Raw genomic sequence first — 10,532 nt, forward strand, 5'->3', positions numbered from 1 at the left:
CAGCTCACGGAAGAAATTACTGAAATAGATGACATTTAATTTTATTTAATTGTATTTCTAGTGACCAAAATCACCTCCAAACAGCTGCCATATTTTTATACTACCTACACATGTTCTTTGTTTCCTCAAAAGTGGTGTCTTCTTTCTTGTCTTCAATGCTTTATATTCTCTCTTCCATCTCTTGTTATTCTTTTGGCCTCTGAAGTTCCTAAATTATTCTTTTCCAGATTTCCCTCAGTTTGGATTTTTTTTTAATTCTATTTATACTTCTAGGTCTTGAACTCTTTTATTCATTTTCTTCCACTGAGTGTTAGTGTTTTCGTAGATTTCTCTATGTGATTTATTAATGTCCTCTTTAAGGTCCTTTATTATACTAATAAAGAGTATTTTAAGCTTATGCTTCAGCAAGAACTGCGAGACTAGAGGCTTTTTGAATGGTAGGGGATTTACAGAGGAATTTTCATTTTGTAGGAACTTGGCAAAACATTCAAAACTCTACTTGGCAGAACATCTTATCTTAATAGTGTGGAGGTCAGGGTGTAGGGTATAAAAGGAACTGAATTAAATAGTTCAAGACATGAAAGTGGAAATAGAATTTTTAAAAAAATCCAAACTGAGGGAAATCTGGAACATATCAAATTCCAGAAAATGGGTGAAGACATGGTCAAACTCAAGTTTTACAGAAAACTAGAATGAACTTATTTTGGTGTTGTAACAAGATGGATTCTAATCTTAAAATGGAGTCAGGCTGGTCCATCAAATGCTTCAGGGATTCTGCCAGGAGTGGCGCCTGGGTTTTCCAGATACAATGTGTTTCTAGGTATTAGATGCTGACACTTAGGAGTGGGGATGGACTAGAAGGATCAGGGTGAAGGGATGCAGAGGAGGAAGGAAAGCAGAGTGTTTTGCCAGGATCTGCTTAGTTTCCTGGGAATGGTGTCAGGTTGTAAATGTTGAAAGGTGCTCTACCAGCCTGCCTTTCAGGGACTCAGCACCAGCAACCCATGCTACTCTAGTGCCTCTGGGTATGGGAAATTTCCAGTATCCCCAGTTGTGTATGAGCACCCCTTAAAAGGCCCCTCTGGAAATCACTCCTTTCTCTCTCTCTCTCTCTCTCTCTCTCTCTCTCTCTCTCTCCCTCTCCCTCTCATTCTATCTGCTGTCTTTCACTTTCCCTCATGCCCTCACTTTGAGACTGCCTTTTGCTTTCTCCTATTCCCCAGGAAACCTCGTGCATTAGATCTGTTATGTACCATGATCTGTGCAACACACCTTGGCCTAGACCTATCAAGATTCTTTTTGCTGCCTAACACTAACAGTCAGTGAGTGAGGTGAGGCCACAGCAAGCAGTCGGCTGCAGAACTTGGGATGAGACTGGGGGATTGGATTTTGAGGCGAGGAGGAATACTGACTCTCTGAAGCTAGCCGAGCCGTTTAGCTGCCCTGCTTGCTTCTCTGGGAGGCTTGGGGAGCAGGAGTGAGCATGGAAAGTGTTCTCATGGAATACCTGCTAAAACTGGAAGGTGTGACAATGGGGTGGGTTGGAGAAGATCTGCATGTCTGGCTGGACATGAGGGCAGTGAGCAGGGGGAGGCCACATCAAGTGGACTGCTGCCAATCTGAAGAGGAGACTTGAGGACTGGGTTGGGAGAAAAAAGAGGAAAAGTGAATCTCTGCAATTAGCCTGCTTGCTTCCTTGGCCAGTGTACTCTCTGCTTATCTGCTTAAATGCTAGGTCTTGGTTCCCTGCCCTACTAATTGATATCACTGTGACCACAGGCAATTTCTTTAACTTTTCTGTCTTTCTTATTCGTGTGAGGTGAAATAAGAGTGTTATCTCTCATGGTTGTTCTAAGAATTGAATTGGCCACTCACTGGCAACACATTAGCTGAGCAAGACAGGGAAACAAGCCAATTGAAGATCTTCATAACTCCATCCTCCTCTCCAAATCCAGTCCACGAATCCTAGTACTGCAACAGGATACTAGCTGCAACCTTGCTCTTATCTCCTGTGCATTCCACGAAGACCATCCACTCTAACCTCCACCCGCTAGTCTTCAGTTCACCCCCACCCCAGCTCAAACAGGAACTCCCTCTAACCCACAGCCCATGCCTGCCAGAAAACCAGACAGATCTTCTCTTCTCTTTATTCCCTCAGATCCAATTCCTTAGCTTTATCCAATGTTCTGCAATAGAATACCCGAGGGAACTTTCTTCGGCCCTGCTTCCATCTCCCGTGGCTTCCACGGTTCTTCTACCCCTTCTAATCTCCCTACATACTTGTTGCTTTTTATCAGTTTACATTCCCCTGCTAACCCAAGGGCAGCTCTTCCCGGAGAAACGTGGAGGCTGCAGGTAGATCCACACCTCTCCACTGCTCCTGATATCCAATACCACCAGTATCATCCCCAACAGATCACAAAGACCTTTTCCACCAACCTTCCTTCCTCCTCATGCTATTATCCCAGCCTCCAATGCTATGAGGAATTTCCCCAATAACTAACAGAATGAATGTGAAAACAGGATCCATCCTTCTGCTGTATCCAAAAAAACATATCTCAATATTAGGGATAGACATTACCTCAAGTAAAGAGATGGAAAAAGATATTCCAAGGAAATAGACCTAAAAACTAACCCGCTAGAGCCATTATAGCATCTAACAAAATAGACTTCCAACCAAAACTAAACAAAAGAACTATAGAAGGACACATCTACTCATTTTTTTTTTATTCTGGTAGAAAAAAAAAATCTACCAGATGATATATCAATTCTTAACATCTATGCTCCAAACACAAGGGCACCCAAGATGACATATAATTTCTTAACATCTGTGCTCCAAGCATAAAGGCACCCATATTTGTTAAAAGAAACCTTGTTAGAGTATAAATCACATGTCAAGCCTTGCACGTTTATAGTGGGAGACTTCCATATCCCCCTATCACCGACAGACAGGTCACCAAGGGAGTCACATGAAAATCCCCAAACAACCCAGACTCTTCCTAAGAGAATGGGTTTTTCTCTGTAAACTGACAGCAGGAACCTCATTGCCTAGGACAACACCTACACAACTCAGTGAACACAAAGACTGGTACCCAGGCGGAAATTTTACCCTTATGTTCTCCTGTCTTTTGTACAGGGAGGTTCTCCGCGCCTATCAAAAGGGAAACATAAACACCAACCCAGTTACAAAACCATTAGCCTACAATCTGTCCTGCCTACAAAATATGCTGGGAGGTCACAGAACGTGTGGGAGTTGTCAGCCAATGTCTGATTAGACTTAAGGCCTACTCCATGAAATGGAACCCAAAGCCAACACTGCTTGGTAACCAAAAACTAAAGACTAGATATACCAGAGATCTAGAATAAAACCAAACATTACTAGTCTAAAATAGAAATATCAATAAAGTGACTCCAAATGATATTCTGCTATACTCATAGATCAGTGATTTATCCAATCATCATTAGATAGAACTGATAAAGAGACCCACAGACAGACATTATGCAGAGATATAGTCTAAATTAGATGTCTCTATGAAACCCCTCCCCTCAGAGGTCAGACAATACCATGGAAAGGGAGCCAGAAAGAATCTAAAAGCCAGAGAGGATGGAGGACACCAGGAGAACAAGATCTTCTAAATCAACTAGGCAAGGCTCATGTAAACTCACAGAGACTGAAGCAACAAGTACAAGGCCTATATGAATCTGTATCAGGTCCTCTGCATATACCTTTTGGATTTCAGTTTTATATTTTTATGGGCTTCCTGAATGTGATAACCAGTGTGTCTCAGACTCTTCTGCCTGCACTTGGTACTCTTTTTGTTCTGTTGGATTGCCTTGTCCAACTTTGATATGATGATTTTTTGCTTTATATTATTATATTTTATTTTGTCATGTTTTCTGGTTTTCTTTTATAAGCATGTTCTTTTCTAATGAGACAGAAGAGGTGTAGATCCAGAAGGGAGGAGGGTGGAGAGAAACTGGGAGAAGAAGAGGGAGTAGAAATCATCATGAGGATACATTGTAAAAGGAAATATATTAAAGAATTTAATTGGAAATATATATATATATATATATATATATATATATAGAGAGAGAGAGAGAGAGAGAGAGCTTTCAAGATAATGTAGCATATTTTAGCGGCTATCATTAATATTCTGTAAGGCATATTGACTTTAGATAAAGCCCTCTTCTGCTGTTAGAATTATCACATATCATGTGTTCTCTGAAAATCAGATCTTGCAGAATGCCTCATGTTACCTCAATTCTGTTCTGCGCTATGGAACCAAAGGTCAAACTCATTGATACCATTTTTTTTTTAATGTGTAAAGATACATTGTAATGAGAAAATCACACCAATATGGCTTATTTGATTTAAATACATGTTTTTTTTTTTTTATAAAATGGGTTCTAAAATCTCTGTATTTGCTATGAAATCCTAATCCATACAGGCATCACCATCTGGGCAAGCTGTCCTCTTACACAGACCAAGTTTGAAAATAAAATAAAGTACCTTGGTGTAACCCTAACCAAGCAATTCAAAGACTTGTATGAAAAATTTTCAAGTCTCTGAAGAAAGAATTAGAGGAAGATATGACAAGATGGAAAGATCTCCCATGCTCATGGCCTGGCAGGATTAACATAGTAAAAATGGCCATCTTACCAAAATCAATCTACAGATTTAATGCAATTCCCATCAAATTGCCAACACAATTCTTTACAGACCTGGAAAGAAAAATTCTCAACTTCGTATGGAATAACAAGAAAGCGAGAATTGCTAAAACAGTCCTCTACAATAAAAGATCATCTGGAGGTATCTCCATCCCTGATCTCAAGCTGTACTATAGAGCAACAGTTATAAAAACTGCATGGTACTGGCATAGAAACAGAATGGTGGATCAATGGAATCGAACAGAAGACCCAGAAATAAACCCACACACTTGCGGACACCTGATTTTTGACAAAGATGCCAAAACCATACAAAGGAAAAAAGATAGCATCTTCAACAAATGGTGCTGGTCCAACTGGATGTCTACATGTAGAAAAATGAAAATAGATCCATACTTATCACCCTGCACAAAACTGAAGTCCAAGTGGATCAAAGACCTCAACATAAAACCAGACACATTAAATCGGCTAGAAAAAAAAGTGGGGAATACCCTAGAACTCATTGGTACAGGAGAAAACTTCCTGAACAGAACACCAACAGCACAGGCTCTAAGAGCAACAATCAATAAATGGGACCTCATGAAATTGAAAAGCTTCTGTAAAGCAAAGGACACCATCATCAAAACAAAGCGACTGCCCACAGATTGGGAAAGAATCATCACCAACCCTTTATCTGACAGAGGACTCATATCCAGTATATATAAAGAACTAAACAAGCTGAAAAGCAGCAAACCAAGTAATCCACTTAAAAAATGGGGAACAGAGCTAAACAGAGAACTCTCTGTAGAGGAATATCGAATGGCAGAGAAATACTTAAAGAAATGCTCAACCTCATTAGCCATTAGGGAAATGCAAATCAAAACAACCCTGAGATTTCACCTTACACCCATCAGAATGGCCAAGATGAAAAACTCAAGTGACAACACATTCTGGAGAGGTTGTGGAGAAAGGGGAACTCTTCTCCACTGCTGGTGGGAATGTAAACTTGTACAACCACTCTGGAAATCAATCTGGTGCTTTCTCAGACAACTAGGAATAGCGCTTCCTCATGATCCAGCCATACCACTCCTAGGCATATACCCAAAAGAGGCTCAAGTACACAAAAAGGACATTTGCTCAACCATGTTTGTAGCAGTTTTATTTGTAATAGCCAGAAGCTGGAAACAGCCCAGATGCCCCTCAACTGAACAATGGATGCAGAAACTGTGGTACATCTATACAATGGAGTATTACTCAGCAATGAAAAATAAGGAAATCATGAAATTTGCAGGTAAATGGTGGGACCTGGAAAGGATCATCCTGAGTGAGTTGTCCCAGAAGCAAAAAGACACACATGGTATATACTCACTCATATAAACATACAACATAGAATAAACCCACTAAAATCTGTACATCTAAACAAACTAAGCAAAAGAGAGGACCCTAACTAAAATGTTCACTCCCCATTCTGAAAGGCAAAGAGGATGGACATCAGAAGAAAAAGAAAATAGGAAACAACCTCAGAACCTGCTACAGAGGGCCTCTGAAAGCCAGAAGAAAATAGGAAACAACCTTGGAACCTGCCAGAGAGGGCCTCTGAAAGCCTCTGCAGTATAGACTGTCAAAGCAGATGCTGAGCCTGATAGACAAGTGATGGGCAGAGTGAATGGAATTTTATGTAAGTGGGAAATAGTAAGAGCTGGAGGGGACGGGAACTCCACAAGGAGAGCAACAGAACAAGATAATTTGAACACAGGGAACTTCCCGGAGACTCATACTCCAACCAAGGACTATTCGTGGAGATAACCTAGAACCCTGCACAGATGTAGCCCATGGCAGTTCAGTGTCCAAGTGGGTTACATAGTAATGGAAAGAGGGACTGCCTCTGACATAATCTGATTGGCCTGCTCATTGATCACCTCCCCCTGAGGGGGGAGCAGCCTTACCAGGCCACAGTAGAGGACAATGCAGCCACTTTTGATGAGAACTGATAGACTAATTTCAGAAAGGAGAGGATAACCTCTCCTATCAGTGGACTTGAGGAGTGGCATGCATGCAGAAAGGGGAGGGAGGGTGGGATCGTTAGGGGAGGAGGGAGGGTCTTATGGGGGGATACAAAATGAATAAAGTGTAATTAATAAAAAATTAAAAAAAAATAAATAAAATTGCCAAGTGGCACCAAAAGAAGGTTGAAGGAGATCTCTACCAGGTTGCTTTCCATACTCAATAAAATACAAGTCTCAATGAGATTCCATTATGATGAACTCCACAAATCCTGTAGTCTTCTTTGCTTTAATTAAACTTTGTTGTTGTTGGAATATTGGTAGAAGTCATATCCTTGGTCAGTAGACCCAAAGTCTGAAGCCTAGAGGACATATACTCTCCAGGATGAATTAACATGTAAAAGGAAATATTTTACATCCAACTGGGAAAGAAAGAGATAATGTTCTCAAATCACTGGACTCTTTTCTCCTTTAATTATTGTTGGCTTCTGATGTATCTTTAGACCATGTTTTAAGGCTATCATGGACACTTTTTTATATAACCTTTTAGTGTGTGTGTGTGTATGTGTGTGTATCACAAACACATGTGTGTACATGCATGTGTATGTGTCACAGCACATATAGAGAGGTCAGAAGACAAGCTGCAGGAATCAGTTCTCTCCTTCAACTAAGGTACCATTACGTGGTTTCCAGAAATTGAACTCAGACTGTCAAATGTCAGAGAACCTGCCTTTACCCAATAAGTTTACCCATGCCAGCCCTATGTGTATTTTTATGCAAAGAAGATTGTTATGATACCCAAATTATATCTTGAATTCTATAGCCTTATCATTTCATTTATTAAAGTGCCATCCTTAATTTATATAGTCAAAATTGAGTGTTTATTTGCATGTGTGTAAATATACATGTATGAGTTTTATATTTTTCTGTAGTGCAGTTTGCTTTGTTTTTAGTTGTATGTGCTAATTAATAAAACATCTTATGTCCATTGCATGTTGTTCAGAAATTTAACTTCAAACAACATAGACTAAGAAAATAACTTAGAAGAACTAAGGCAATATGTATGTCAGCATTTCCACCTCATGCTCGTTTATGAGTGAAAAAACAGTATGAAATAGATATCCAATCATAAAAACTGTCATTAGGTTAATGATGGGAAAACAACAAACAGAGCCCTTACAATGATTAAAATTGATCTGATAGGCACAAAAAATCAGCACGCCAGGCACATCATATCACAGAACAAAAGAAAAACAGGGTGAGGCATTGATCATTTGGTAAAAATAAAAAGATCTGTACATCGAAGATAGAGATATTACAGCAATATTAATGACTGGGGGGTAGGAGTGTTCTTCATATGTGCCATTCTCAATCTGTTTAGCTTTTTTGACTAAAGCATAGCTTTTATTTCAGCACAGCACAAAGATGAAGGCTTTTGTTGTTGTTCAACATGGTTTTGCTAACCAAAAAGCCACTTGAAATAGTTGGATAAATATGGCTTAAATGTAAACCATATTCCAATAGCATTTCACTATACCAAATTGTCTAGTTGTAAGAGGATTTACTTTAAAGAATTTTCAAAGGACAAGAGTGTTTGTGTACATATTTTTAATGATTTTAGACTGTGTGATTTCACATTGAATAGCCACAAAATACAAGGTTTTATGAAACATTGTATAAAGTACATCATACCAACAATGAATAAGTGCTTACTAAACAATCATTATTTGCATGTTTAGGCAAAAACTAATGAAATGAAGTTATGAGGATTTGATACAGTATACATTTATAGTAGGTCACCAAATATGAGGTTATATTTGGATTTTTGAAAGAATTTGCAAAATTAAGACTCTCCTTATGAACTTCATATTTCATCTGAGACAAATTCTTTAGGTGCCTTCTTGTTGGCAGTTGTTTAGTGAGTTTGGATTTTTTTTTAATATATGGTTTGGTTTTCTTGTGTGATTAAATTCATCATATTTACTGAGTTATACTAGCAAACACAAGAATGCTAACAGTCATAATTTTCCTGTTTGCCTTTGTACCGTTATGACAAGCTCTGTTTCAGTCTAACAGTGGTAATAAAATTAATAACATTGGGTGATTTGTTTTCATATAATTTAACTCTTAGACACAGATCATGTTCCTTTAAGAAACTTATTTTTGTTTTGCACGTATATACAAGTGTGTACACCGCATGCATGAATGTGGACCATGTGCATGTCTGGTGCCCAAGAGAGTCAGAAAATAGAACCAAATCTCCTGCATGCATGGGATGGACCTAGCGCTGCTTCACATATGTAACACTTGTGCAGCTCTTCATGTGAAACTCCTAAGAGCAGGCGTTCCTAAAGTTGTCTGCCTTTAAGTTCCTTTCCCCTAACTGGGCTGCCTTGTTTAGCCACAATAGGAGAAGATGCGCCTAGCCCTACTGCAACTTGATATACAAAGAAGCTGATTGATAGCCATGGAGACCTCCCCTTTCCTGAGGAGAAAGGAAGATGGAAGGATAAGGGTGGGAGGATGAAAGAAAGGGACTGGGAAGGGAAGAGGAGGGGAAGCTGTGATCGGGGTGTAAAGTTAATTAAATAATTAATTAATTGATTAAAATTATTGATTGGTTCATACTGACCTTAAGCAAGTTGGTCCTAGCACAATGGTGCCTCCAGGAAGTTCTTCAAGGGAGGGCAACTGGAAGGTGAACCGGAGGAAGGAGTGCTTGGGAGAGCTTGTCTGCACCCTGGTCGCAGCAGCATGGTTTGCAGATCCCCCACTGGCTATATCAACTTCACCAGGCAGAAGCTAGATCCCAAAATTGCTGTGTTTCATAGAGCTGCTCTAAAGTGACCAATGGGGCCTTCAGATGATCATCGCTGGCATGATCAAAGAGTTAGAAGCCACATGGGTAGTACTGGGGTACTCAGAGAGGAAGCAGGTCTTTTGGGAGTCGGATGTTGATCGGCCGGAAAGTGGCCCATGCCCTAGCGGAGGGTCTTAGAGTGATTTCCTGCACTGGGGAGAAGTTAGGTGAAAGGAAAGGTGGCATCACAGAGGAGGTTGTTTTCGAGCAAACCAAAGTCATCATAATTTGACTTGAAAAGAGTCACCCTGGCCGATGAACCATTGATACCGGCAAGACTGCAACACCTCAACAGGCCCTGGAAGTACATGAGAAGCCCCGGGGTTGGCTGAAATCCAACCTCTCTGATGCAGTGGCTGAAAGTCTCTGTAATCATTTATGGAGGTTCTGTGACTGCAGCAACCTGCAAAGCGCTGTCAAGCCAACCTGAAGCGGACGGCTTCCTCGTGGACATCATCGATGCCTAACAATAAGCACTGCCCATCTTCCCACCTGCCTGCTAAGCTAGGACAAGGTTTTTCAGAAGTTTAGTAATTGCTCCCATCAGTCACGTGCTTTGATGATGTCATCTGCCCCATCTCGCCACCTAATCCACACTGTACCTTTCTAATTTTTTTTATTTAATTTTCTTTCATTTATTTTCTTTTTATTTATTTTAATTTATTTACTTTGTATCCCAGATGTAGCCACCACCTTCATCCCCTCCCAGTCCCACCCTCTTTCCCTCTTCTCCTCCCATGGCCCTTCCAAAGTCCAATGTTAGAGGAGGTCCTCCTCCCCTTCTTTCAGATCCTAGCCTATCAGGTCTCACCAGGACTGCCGTAGTGTCTTCCCCTGTGGCCTGGTAAGGCTGCCGATGGGGAAAAAACCGGGAGCTGGACAGGAGCCTACAACAGAGGGCCTCTGAAAGGCTCTACCCAGCAGGGTATTAAAGCAGATGCTGAGACTTATAGCCAAATTTTGGGCAGAGTGCAGGGAACCTTATGAAAGAAGGGGGAGATAGACCTGGAGTGGACAGCAGCTCC

At 40.5% G+C, this 10,532-nt stretch overlaps 1 pseudogene; it reads left to right on the plus strand.

Moving 5' to 3' along the window:
* Positions 1-9,303: 9,303 nt before the first annotated feature.
* On the plus strand, positions 9,304-9,974 carry LOC129681026 (triosephosphate isomerase-like; annotated as a pseudogene).
* The last annotated feature ends 558 nt before the right edge of the window (positions 9,975-10,532 follow it).

This window comes from Psammomys obesus, unplaced genomic scaffold (genome assembly GCF_907164565.1).
Source record: "Psammomys obesus unplaced genomic scaffold, mPsaObe1.curated_primary_1811, whole genome shotgun sequence".
Classification (NCBI taxonomy): domain Eukaryota; kingdom Metazoa; phylum Chordata; class Mammalia; order Rodentia; family Muridae; genus Psammomys; species Psammomys obesus.